This window comes from Frieseomelitta varia, unplaced genomic scaffold, assembly GCF_011392965.1.
Source record: "Frieseomelitta varia isolate USP_RPSP 00005682 unplaced genomic scaffold, Fvar_1.2 scaffold_457, whole genome shotgun sequence".
NCBI lineage: Eukaryota > Metazoa > Arthropoda > Insecta > Hymenoptera > Apidae > Frieseomelitta > Frieseomelitta varia.
The window spans coordinates 133,767-142,137 of NW_025110209.1; positions in this window are offsets into that span (position 1 = coordinate 133,767).

Consider the following 8,371-nt stretch of genomic DNA (forward strand, 5'->3'; position numbering starts at 1 on the left):
AGAGAGAGAGAGAGAGAGAGAGAGAGACGAAACTCTCGAAAAACCGTGTCCGTTTGAAAGTTTATTGTCTCTGGTCTTACTCATTGTGATGCAGTTTGGTTCTTGGCCTTATCACCTAAATTCAGTCAAGGTCCATCACTGACTCAGAAGCCAACCCAAGAAATCAGCAGATGTTCACTAAACTAGTCTCATCATTCAAATTTAGCCAAGGTCCACTACTGACTTTGAGAGTTCATTGTCTCCGGTTCTACTCACTGTGGCGCAGTTTGGGTTCGAAAGGCGGGTGTGAACAGTGACGTGGCTATTGTGAAGACGGCCTTATCACCTAAATTCAGTCAAGGTCCATCACTGACTCAGAAGCCAACCCAAGAAATCAGCAGATGTTCACTAAACTAGTCTCATCATTCAAATTTAGCCAAGGTCCACTACTGACTTTGAGAGTTCATTGTCTCCGGTTCTACTCACTGTGGCGCAGTTTGGGTTCGAAAGGCGGGTGTGAACAGTGACGTGGCTATTGTGAAGACGGCCTTATCACCTAAATTCAGTCAAGGTCCATCACTGACTCAGAAGCCAACCCAAGAAATCAGCAGATGTTCACTAAACTAGTCTCATCATTCAAATTCAGCCAAGGTCCACTACTGACTCAGAAGCCCAAGAATCAGCATTATCGCTCAAATCTAGTCAAAGTCCACTCTACTGACTCAGAAGCCAACTCAAGCCAACTCAATCAACAGATGTTTTCCAAATACATGATACTTCATGAGTCCTATATATACTCAAGGTAAACGTTGAATAAAAGTATTCTCGCCAAGTCTACTTCTTTAGTTTGTGCCCCTTCGTTGTTATAATTATATGTGATTACACACGTTGGTATTTGATATTAAAGGTGTTATACTTAGAATATTAGAGTTTAACTCTAAAGTATTAACTTTTCTGAAAGATAACCGTGATGATAGTCCCGTGACGCTATTACGGAGGTGCAAGAAATGCGTGCCCTCGCAGTTGCCCACGATATTTTCAGAAGAAAGAAAAATCAACATGAAAAGGAGAGTTCAATAGTTTAAATTATTATATAATATTTAATACATTTGTATCTTAAATATATTATATTATACTATATTATAATATTTTATTATATTATACTATATTGTAATATTTTATTATATTATACTATATTGTAATATTTTATTATATTATAATAATTATTATAATATTTTATTATACTATATTATAATATTTATTTAAGATATACATTTATATCTTAAACATATTATATTATACTACATTATATGATAATATTTATATTTATATTATTATATAACTTATATATTTATATTTATATATTATTATATAACTTATATATTTATATTTATATATAATATTAAAATTATTGCATGGCAATTTAAATTAAAAGAAATTAGTTGCACAATTTTTGACCACAAATTTTTCTATCATTCGTTAGTCTGCTCGCATGAGAGAGTACTATCGACTCTCAGGACTTTGAATTCCGAGAGAAACTCTCTGACAGCACTGTAATATCTGTGCAACTCTCGGAAACTCTCAGTATCTTTGCGAGAAATACTCTCGAGAGCAGCTCGCGAGACAATTTTATACCTACGTAGCTCAACTCGCGCGTGGCACGTGCCCAGTAGCGCTAGTATGCTACTCCCCTCCGCACCTCACACTCTTCGTTTCTTTTCTCCTCCATCGATTTCACGGATTATTCACGGATTACGCGCAACGCGAGTTAGCAAGTCGGCGGATACGACGACCGGGTGATTTCTCGCGCGTGAAACAGGAGGTGGAGGAGGATCGTAGTAGTTCACGATCGCCGTTGGCGATCGTTTGGCCGGATAAAACCGGCGGCCAGGATTATAAAAGCGGGCCGATAAACCTTTTTATTCGACTCGCGCCTCTCTCGCGCGGCGCGGGGGAAAAAAACCGAGAGAGCGTCGCGCGCGCTATTCCTGCGCGACCGTTTTTTTCCCACCTCCACCTCCTCCGGTCGCATTTTATTTATTTCATTGGCCGCGGCGAACCAGGCGATTTCGATGGGCTATCGAGAGCAGCCCCGGTAATTGGTCGTCATTTGCGGCGAATTGGCCGCAAAAGAAGAAAGAAAAAAAAGTGGGGGAGGGGGGAGGAAAAAAAGGAAACGAGACGAAACGAAACGAAACGAAACGGAACGGAACGGAACGGAACGGAACGAAACGCGACACGACGCGACGACGGATAGCAGGCGCGCAAGAAACGAGGCGATCCCCGTGAAATCGGCCGCTGTTTACAACACGCGCGGCGAGAGGAGTCGCTCTTTACTTTTTTCGCCGATCTCTCGACGCTTGTTATCCCCGTAACTTTCGCAAAAACTTTCGGCCGGACGGGCGATCGGATCTCGTTGGCGCTCGTTAGCGCTTTCGTTGGCGAAAGAGGACGAGACGAGATCGGCGAAAGAAAATCGGTGGAAGAAATCAGAGGGGCAACTCTTGGGGTGGTCAACGGCGGATCAACGCGATGGCGCGTTATCGCGCTGGCTGTACGTACACGCACATACCCTCCCCTCTAATATGGGCTATATAGACCGGAAGAGCTTCGGCTCCGACTCGTGACGGCACCGACTCGCAAACGGGCTAAAACGCCAAACTGTTTTACCGCGACAACGTGCTAACGATTAACCCACCCGGCACACGTATCGTCATACCGCGCGCGATACTAGTATGTACCTTGTATACGCGCGTACACGCTCTCTCTCTCTCTCTCTCTCTCTCTCTCCTACTCGTTTTCGCTCCCTTTTTCTCCCTCGCCCTCCACTCGCATGTGATCTCTGCCACTGTCCGGTATAAACGCGCAGCCTGCTCTCTCTCTCTCTCTCTCTATCTCACTCTCTCTCTCTCTCACTCTCTTTCGTTGCCAGATTACCGCGCGATCGTTGCTTCTCTCCTCTGGTTTCCACACTCGATTTTCGTCTCTCTTGGGCCTCTCTATCGTCTCTTTCTCGCCAGCCGAAGCGTGTCGCCAACCCTCGGCCAACCCTCTGTATCTCGCCACTCCTGTGCGCCATCGGTCTCCTCCACCTCCTCTCGCCAACCTCGCCAACCTGCCTCATCCTCCGCCACCACCCTCACCCTCCTCCGCTCTTCGATTCTCTCTCTGCCGGCCTCTCTTTCACCCTCCAGCCCGGCCTCTCTTTCTCTCTCGACGCCCCCGACACCCGATACTCGACACCCGATACCTAATTATGTTAAACGCTTCCGGATTTTGCGGCCGGATTATGCGGCCTCGTTGCCCTCGCGCGCCACTCCTCTCTCTCGCTCACTCTCTCTCTCTCTCTCTCTTTGCGATTCTCTTTCCCTCTCCCCGTTTTCGTGCCGCGCTCTGTTCGCCTGTTCTTTCCTCTCCGACTATGCTCGCGTTTCGCTCCGAAAAGGACGTTCATTCGGCCGCGAGCGTTTCACGCAAGATCGGCTGTCGATTTCCACCGACCAATCATCCGCTCATCCGTGATCCGTCGAATCCTAAGGAGGAACAAGAAACCGCAAGGATTCAACGTTTCCACTTTTTCCACGCGGCGGAGGAACAACGAAAACGAGAAAACGCGAAACGTTGCGCGGCGCGCGGTGTCCCAAAAGAATCCGCCAGCAACGGGGAAACAAAGGGGTTGGCGCGAGCGTTTTAATTTCTCTGTAATCGCGAGGCAAGTTTGGCGCGTGCCAGATTCCACCCTTTCGACGCGATTCATCCCCTCCCCCCTCCCCGACCATTCCCTTTTTCGTGCTCGCTCGATTCGTTCTCCCTCGGCCGTCGAAACCGACATTCCGCGGAGTCGCGATTTTCCTGCGGATGCTTTCCCAAACCATCCCCTTTCGTTTTGTTCTCTCTCCTCTGTAATCCCTCCGATTCCCCCCCCCCTCCCCTCTTTCTCAATTAGCGGTCGCGCCAAAGTCGATGTTGCACGAAGAAACTGCACTCGGGCTCTACGTGGACGATCGACCGAGGATACCGATCTTCCCTCGCCCTTTGACTCTTTCTTTCTTTCTCAGCGCAGTGCTCGACTCAGTGTGGGAAGAATAATTTCTCTAGGAATGAAAAAGAGTTTTTTTATTCGTTTTTTGGGGGGGGGGAGGGGGGGCACGTTTAATGGGTGTTCTTTTTTCGCGTTGAAAATTTTTTACACAGCTAAGTGTAAAAATGGTAATTCTAAGCTATGTTTTACTTTGACTTTCTCTGCATAGTGTTCGATACATAGAAAATGACGGAAAAATGATAATTTGCCTCTGAATGAAAAGAATTTTGTTTGCTTTTTTTGACGTTTTTTCGCGTTAAGAAGTAATCTTTTACATGAGTGAAATGTCTCTTGTAAAAATGGTAATTCCAAGATTTGTCTTTGACTCCCGCCGCATAGTGTTCGATACATAGAAAATGACGGAAAAATGATAATTTTCCTCTGAATGAAAAGTGTTTTGAAAAGAATTTTGCTTTTTCTGACGTTTTTTTTGCGTTAAAAAGTAATTTTGTAAATGTCTCTTGTAAAAATGGTAATTCTAAGCTTTGTTTTACTTTGACTCCCTCCGCATAGTGTTTGATACATACATAGAAAATGGCGGAAAGATGATAACTTCCCTCTGAATGAAAAGAATTTTGTTTGCTTTTTGTAACGTTTTTTTGGAGTTAAAAAGTAATTTTATAAATGTCTCTTGTAAAAATGGTAATTCTAAGATTTATCTTACTTTGACTCCCTCAGTATAGTGTCTGATACATAGAAAATGGCGGAAAGATGAAAACTTCCCCCTGAATGGGAAAATTCTTGCAAAAAGAATTTTGTCGTTTGCCATTTTTACGTTAATGGGGTTTTTTTTTCCTGTCACCATATAATACTTTTTTACGTAAATAAATATCTTTCATAAAAATTGTAATTCTAAAAGGTACTACGCATTTTTCACACTCGCTTCCAGACCGATAAAAATTAGATGCGAAATAATTGAAAACAATTTTAATCATCGTCATCCGGCAATTTTAAAGGTGTCGTATCACTAACCTCATCTCGTAGAAATAAAACCAGAGAGACAAATATTTACAACACCTGTGACAGGTGTTCGAAAAGAAATGCATCAATTTTTAAACGTTCAATTTCGTGCCACAATTTTAACAACAAACTGATGTATTTTACATCGATCCACAAACTACGTTACGTTGTTAATATCACTTCATGACACGAGATTCTTCGTCGATCTTGTATCGTAAAAATTGTCATCGTTTGAAAATGTTGATGGCGCTACAGCACTAAACTCATCTTGTAAAAATAAAACTAAAGGGGCAAATATTTACAACACCTGTGTGACAGGTGTTCGGAAAGAAATGCATCAATTTTTAAACGTTCGATTTCGCTTCGCTTCAATTTTAACAAGTTGATGTATTTTACATCAATACACAAACGTTGTATCATTAACACTATTCCATAACGCAAGATTCTTCGGATCTTTTCCGCGTCGAGTCGAACACTAACGCGCGCCAAAATTCGACCGTACCGATTCACCTTTTTCTGCATAGGTGAAAATGATCGAACGTTCGGCACGCGAAGCGGGAATAAGATGCGAGATAAATGTTGCAAAGGGCATTGGCGAGCGAAGATCGAAACCTCGCCTCGTCCTTGAAAGTAAAATAACATATTTCATCGAGCGGGTTAATAAATAAGATTTTAGCCAACGTGCCATTTATCTACCGGTCTGACCTACATCCGTCAGACGTCCGTGCAATCAAATTCTTTAATATTGTATCGGTCGTTCGATTCGACTTTTTATCTCCAACCCCTCTCCCCCCCCCCCACCCTCGCCATCGTTCTCTATTCGATTATAAATAATACCTGTATATATGTATGTGTGTGTGTATTTGCTCGCGTCTCTCGAGATTAAACGTGAGGAGCACATTACGAAAGCTTATAACGGTATGAAAGGGATAAGCTTTCGAAATTAGCACTGAACGTCCGGTTTAACACTAGAGCTACCAAAATGATCGAAATGACTAATTTCTGTTGGATGTAAAATGATTTTTCGTACAATTTGTAAATAAAAGCTCATATTATGTGTGCTTCATATTATTATATATATATATATATTTTTTTTTTTTACTTAAATATTTCGCGACGAAAATTTTTCAAGTTTTTTAATCGTCGGTAGTTCTAGTGTTGAAAATTTGATTTGAAATTCTCTTTCGTTCGTTTATAACTCTCGCACCAAAAAACCGACGACGGATGTATACATGTATATGTGTAATTTCTATTCTTATCTAAAAGTTATCTAAAAGTTTCACTTGTATTAAATTGACAAATGACTGTGTCATTTTCGTAAAGGGATCTTTGTTTCATAACCGGTTATCTGACCGGTCGAATAGCTAGTAATCACCACTTAATCGTCCGCACTATTTCGCACTTTAAGCGTTCGTCGCCAATTTTTGGAATTGGGACTCTAAGCTACGTTACGCGTGAAACATGACAGTTGCACGATACAAAGCGAGTGATAATACTTCAAACTGATATTTCGGCATAGTTCGCAAAATACATTTAACCTCTTGCGCTGGAATGTCACGCACGTTGAGAATTTCTTGTTCCAAAATTGCGATATTTTTTCAATTTTCAGTATATTCAAGTATAACCCAGGCAAAATAAATAATAAGTTTATTACTTCCCAATAATTTCTATCCAGTGATATACCGACAAGTTCGAAAAGAAAGCGACGAATTACTTGGTCACTCGTTACGGTCCGCAATCAGTCACCAGTGCAAGTGGTTAAGGATACCTACGAGTAATGTCGTTTCCTGACATTATAGAAAATTTTATTTCATTTAAAAGTTAATGCAGCTTTAGTCTGTAATATAATTTAACCATAAACACACGAAATGTCAATGTATTTAACTAGAATATAGGTTATATTAAGGCATGACGTAGGTTATGTTATAACATTTTATATATTATATGTTATAGCATAACGTGTTATAATAGGTAGAATTATATATTTAAGTAAAACAAAATAGGCAAAACAAATAATAAATTTACTACTTCTCAATAATTTCTATCCAGTGGTGTCATACCGACGAGTTCGAAAAGAAAGCGACGAATTATTGGATACGATTCGGTCACTCGTTACGGTCCGCAATCAGAGCAAGGGGTTAACCTTCTAAATACTAACATATCGACACCTATATAATATCTGAGAAAGCCGAATGTATTATTGCAAATGAATTATAATAAATTATTGCAAAATAACGTAGTCTTTGTTTGATTTGATTGAACTTTGAAAATATAGGAACTACAATAATTTATATGAAAACATGTAAAATTAAACTTTGCCTGGCGATTTAAATCCGTTCGCTAGCGAAGAGGGATTTAAATACCTCGTCCTTAGAAGGTTAAGTTAATTTTAGGTTAGATTTAGGTTCAATTTCTTGCGCTGGAATAACGTGCCACGCACGTCGAGAATTTCTTGTCCCGAGAAGTTGCAACATCTTCTCAGTTTCAAGCGTATTGGAACACACAATTCAGGCAAAACAAATAACAAATTTGTGACTGCGTAGTAATTTCTATCCAGTGATATCATACCGACGAGTATCAAAAGAAAAGCGACGAATTATTGTACATACGGTTTGGCCAGCGCAGAAATCTCGGTCCCGATTGTGAACGCTCAAGTGGGGACCACCGAACACACGAAGCGACGTTACGTTTCGCACTTTCAGTTTCAGCAGAGTGTCGCGTACAACTTTAGTACAAAAAAAAAAAAGAAAAAAAGGCATCGAATCGAGGATGATTTTGCTCTCGGTTGCCACCTTGGGTTCGCGCGAATGATGAAAAGAAAGGGCCGCGGCAGGCTGGCCTCCACGATAACGAATCGAGAATCGGCGTATCGGCGTATCGGCCATTGAATTTACGCTATTCGAATTAGATAATGCCGTTGACAGCGACGCGGCGTCGCTGTGGAACGATGATACGCGTATATACGGTAGCGCGCGACTCGCAGGATTATCGCGACCGTTTCGGTTTAGTTTCGATGCGGCTTGCGATACGTTTAACTCGCTTCCCCCTCCGTTCCCCGTTCCCATTCCCATTGCCAGTCCCATTCCCATTCCCCTTTCTCTCTCTCTCACTCTTTCACATTCTCCCTCTGGCTTTCCGTCTATCCGCGGATGGCTGTCTGCCTCTCGGGCCGAATCGGGCGACAAATCTGCCGGAAGATTCGCCGGTGGCCGAGAGAGAGACAGAGAGAGAGACAGAGAGAGAGAGAGAGAGAGGGAGAGACTCTATCGCGCGTTTGCGCGTGAAAATCAGAAATCGAGCAAAATCGCGGTGTGGCGGGAAAGCAGAGTTTTTCTTTTTTTTTTTTTTTTT